The following is a 5,000-nucleotide window of genomic DNA, read 5'->3' on the forward strand; positions in this document are numbered from 1 at the left end:
AATCGCTCCACCAACTAAGAACGGCCATGCACCACCACCCACCGAATCAAGAAAGAGCTATCAATCTGTCAATCCTTCCGGTGTCCGGGCCTGGTGAGGTTTCCCGTGTTGAGTCAAATTAAGCCGCAGGCTCCACTCCTGGTGGTGCCCTTCCGTCAATTCCTTTAAGTTTCAGCTTTGCAACCATACTTCCCCCGGAACCCAAAAGCTTTGGTTTCCCGGAGGCTGCCCGCCGAGTCATCGGAGGAACTGCGGCGGATCGCTGGCTGGCATCGTTTATGGTTAGAACTAGGGCGGTATCTGATCGCCTTCGAACCTCTAACTTTCGTTCTTGATTAATGAAAACATACTTGGCAAATGCTTTCGCTTCTGTTCGTCTTGCGACGATCCAAGAATTTCACCTCTAACGTCGCAATACGAATGCCCCCGCCTGTCCCTATTAATCATTACCTCGGGTTCCGAAAACCAACAAAATAGAACCGAGGTCCTATTCCATTATTCCATGCACACAGTATTCAGGCGGGCTTGCCTGCTTTAAGCACTCTAATTTGTTCAAAGTAAACGTGCCGGCCCACCGAGACACTCACTCAAGAGCACCCTGGTAGGATTGCAACGGGGTCCGCCTCGGGACGCACGAGCACGCACGAGGCGCGTCGCACGCCTTCGGCTCGCCCCACCGGCAGGACGTCCCACGATACATGCCAGTTAAACACCGACGGGCGGTGAACCAACAGCGTGGGACACAAATCCAACTACGAGCTTTTTAACCGCAACAACTTTAATATACGCTATTGGAGCTGGAATTACCGCGGCTGCTGGCACCAGACTTGCCCTCCAATAGATACTCGTTAAAGGATTTAAAGTGTACTCATTCCGATTACGGGGCCTCGGATGAGTCCCGTATCGTTATTTTTCGTCACTACCTCCCCGTGCCGGGAGTGGGTAATTTGCGCGCCTGCTGCCTTCCTTGGATGTGGTAGCCGTTTCTCAGGCTCCCTCTCCGGAATCGAACCCTGATTCCCCGTTACCCGTTACAACCATGGTAGGCGCAGAACCTACCATCGACAGTTGATAAGGCAGACATTTGAAAGATGCGTCGCCGGTACGAGGACCGTGCGATCAGCCCAAAGTTATTCAGAGTCACCAAGGCAAACGGACCGGACGAGCCGACCGATTGGTTTTGATCTAATAAAAGCGTCCCTTCCATCTCTGGTCGGGACTCTGTTTGCATGTATTAGCTCTAGAATTACCACAGTTATCCAAGTAACGTGGGTACGATCTAAGGAACCATAACTGATTTAATGAGCCATTCGCGGTTTCACCTTAATGCGGCTTGTACTGAGACATGCATGGCTTAATCTTTGAGACAAGCATATGACTACTGGCAGGATCAACCAGGGAGCTGCGTCAACTAGAGCTGAGCAGCCGGCCGCCCGGGAGTGTGTCCCGGGGGCCCGCGCGAACACGCAAGCGTCCGCTCAATTATTCTGCAAACAGGAGGAGGCTGAGCTCCCCTGCACAATACACCTCGAAACCCTCTCAGGTCCCGGCGGCGCGCAGCGCCGTCCTAAGTACTTGGTCGGGTTCGAGAGAGGCGCAATCGCCCGGAGTTTGGCGAGTAGACGCTTTAGGTGCGACCACCCGTGCTCCCAACTGAGCTTGCCGCTGCCGACAGAGGCCCGGGAGCGTGCTGTCGTGGCATTGCCGGCGGGAGACAACACGCGCCACCTACGGTGACCGGCAGCTCCAACGCCAGCGCCACAGAAGGACAAAAGCCCCACTTGGGTGCCGAAGCGAACTCTCCCAGCACAGCGCACGCGCCAACACGTCCGCACAGCTGCGATACAAACCACCTGCGAGAACCGCAGAGGCGACCGAGCAGCAGACGGCGTCGCGGCGCCGAGCGCCGGGCGGCGGCGCATCCTCAGCGCACACAGTCCTCAATCGGACCAGCACACTGCAGATGTCCACCGCGCTTCGCACCGGGCCCGCGAGGACCTACTTTGGCCGCACGGCGCCGCGTGCAGGGTGCGCCGGCGCGCAGCTGCGCCGCCTGCCGCCTCCGTCGGCCGGCGCGCCTGCCACTGGCCGCCCCCACCAGCCGGCTGTAGCGCGTGCGCCCACGCACCGCGCGGCCAGCACGCCGGGAGGCCCCCCCTCACCGGCCGGGGACGGTCCCACCCAGCCACCGCCGCGTATCGCTTCACACCCAGATGCCATTCACGTTCGTGGGCATGGTGGGTATCGCTGGAACAACCGGTTGGTAGCTCAACCGATCGTCGCCATCACTGATTCACCTCTAGCGAGAACAACCGCACCACAACGGTTTACCAGTTGTTCATTTGCATAACGTCACCAGCAAACGTAGGCGTCCATCGCCATTTGCAAATTCAACGATTGTTGCATGCCTGTGTCAGGTGTCACGACACACTATGTCTGCCCACATACACGCAACAACATGTGCACGCTTCGCGAACACGTGGAAGGTGGCCCCCGTACGTATGCGATGTCCATTGCGCGAACGACTGTCAACCGGCCTCTGTCGCATGTCGCAGATGTGGAACGCAGTGCACCATGCTATCACGGTGTGTGAGAAGAGACGACTACGTCTGACAACACGCGCCACTACATCAACAGACGGCTCATGCTGATCGCCATCCAGGGCATACCACACTGCAATCCAGCTCTTATAGGGAGACGACACGTAGCTGAGTGCACAACATTTGGACCGCATGGTTCGCCGTTGTTGGCGCAGTCGTTGTACGGTCACATGTACCACGATGTATCATTCAGTACATGAGGACCAATGTGCAGTACAGTGTGTGATTTGGACGTACAACATCAGCGGACAGTTGACACAGGCCGTACCACAGCGTAGGCTAAGTGCTTCGCACATGCGAATGCCAATGAACAACTGCAAATGCCAATGAACAACTGCAAAGGGCATTGAGCATGTACGTCCTGCTGCCATCCACATTACAGTGTATAGCTGCAAGGTGTTTAACATGAAGCGATACACTGGGGACCGGGCAGTGCGAGTAGCAAACTATATTGCGGGGGTTGCAGTTAGGCAACACTACACTAATTTAACGCGTCGTATGACAATTACAGAGCAGGTTAAGGCCCAACGTGTGTTGGGTTAAGGCCCAACGTGTGTTGGGTTAAGGCCCAACGTGTGTTGGGTTAAGGCCCAACGTGTGTTGGGTTAAGGCCCAACGTGTGTTGGGTTAAGGCCCAACGTGTGTTGGGTTAAGGCCCAACGTGTGTTGGGTTAAGGCCCAACGTGTGTTGGGTTAAGGCCCAACGTGTGTTGGGTTAAGGCCCAACGTGTGTTGGGTTAAGGCCCAACGTGTGTTGGGTTAAGGCCCAACGTGTGTTGGGTTAAGGCCCAACGTGTGTTGGGTTAAGGCCCAACGTGTGTTGGGTTACGTTAAGGGGCAATGTGGGTTACGTTAAGGGGCAATGTGGGTTACGTTAAGGGGCAATGTGGGTTACGTTACGGCGCAATATAGGTTACGTTACGGCGCAATATAGGTTACGTTAAGGTGCAATATCGGTTACGTTAAGGCGCAATACAGGTTACGTTAAGGCGCAATACAGGTTACGTTAAGGCGCAATACAGGTTACGTTAAGGCGCAATACAGGTTACGTTAAGGCGCAATACAGGTTACGTTAAGGCGCAATACAGGTTACGTTAAGGCGCAATACAGGTTACGTTAAGGCGCAATACAGGTTACGTTAAGGCGCAATACAGGTTACGTTAAGGCGCAATGCAGGTTACGTTAAGGCGCAATGCAGGTTACGTTAAGGCGCAATACAGGTTACGTTAAGGCGCAATACAGGTTACGTTAAGGCGCAATACAGGTTACGTTAAGGCGCAATACAGGTTACGTTAAGGCGCAATACAGGTTACGTTAAGGCGCAATACAGGTTACGTTAAGGCGCAATACAGGTTACGTTAAGGCGCAATACAGGTTACGTTAAGGCGCAATACAGGTTACGTTAAGGCGCAATACAGGTTACGTTAAGGCGCAATACAGGTTACGTTAAGGCGCAATACAGGTTACGTTAAGGCGCAATACAGGTTACGTTAAGGCGCAATACAGGTTACGTTAAGGCGCAATACAGGTTACGTTAAGGCGCAATACAGGTTACGTTAAGGCGCAATACAGGTTACGTTAAGGCGCAATACAGGTTACGTTAAGGCGCAATACAGGTTACGTTAAGGCGCAATACAGGTTACGTTAAGGCGCAATACAGGTTAGGTTAAGGCGCAATACAGGTTAGGTTAAGGCGCAATACAGGTTAGGTTAAGGTACGACATAGGTTAGGTTAAGGTACGACATAGGTTAGGTTAAGGTACGACGTAGGTTAGGTTAAGGTACGACGTAGGTTAGGTTAAGGTACGACATAGGTTAGGTTAAGGTACGACATAGGTTAGGTTAAGGTACGACATAGGTTAGGTTAAGGTACGACATAGGTTAGGTTAAGGTACGACATAGGTTAGGTTAAGGTACGACATAGGTTAGGTTAAGGTACGACATAGGTTAGGTTAAGGTACGACATAGGTTAGGTTAAGGTACGACATAGGTTAGGTTAAGGTACGACATAGGTTAGGTTAAGGTACGACATAGGTTAGGTTAAGGTACGACATAGGTTAGGTTAAGGTACGACATAGGTTAGGTTAAGGTACGACATAGGTTAGGTTAAGGTACGACATAGGTTAGGTTAAGGTACGACATAGGTTAGGTTAAGGTACGACATAGGTTAGGTTAAGGTACGACATAGGTTAGGTTAAGGTACGACATAGGTTAGGTTAAGGTACGACATAGGTTAGGTTAAGGTACGACATAGGTTAGGTTAAGGTACGACATAGGTTAGGTTAAGGTACGACATAGGTTAGGTTAAGGTACGACATAGGTTAGGTTAAGGTACGACATAGGTTAGGTTAAGGTACGACATAGGTTAGGTTAAGGTACGACATAGGTTAGGTTAAGGTA

General features: G+C 52.3%; 1 non-coding gene across 1 annotated transcript in view; it reads right to left on the bottom strand.

Moving 5' to 3' along the window:
• Positions 1-1,401, bottom strand: part of LOC124576043 — a 1,910-nt gene extending 509 nt beyond the window's left edge. The window contains exon 1 of the ribosomal RNA XR_006972466.1: positions 1-1,401. This exon is cut by the window's left edge and continues 509 nt beyond it. This is a non-coding gene — a ribosomal RNA (small subunit ribosomal RNA).
• Positions 1,402-5,000: the final 3,599 nt, after the last annotated feature.

This window comes from Schistocerca americana, unplaced genomic scaffold (assembly GCF_021461395.2).
Source record: "Schistocerca americana isolate TAMUIC-IGC-003095 unplaced genomic scaffold, iqSchAmer2.1 HiC_scaffold_243, whole genome shotgun sequence".
Taxonomy (NCBI): domain Eukaryota; kingdom Metazoa; phylum Arthropoda; class Insecta; order Orthoptera; family Acrididae; genus Schistocerca; species Schistocerca americana.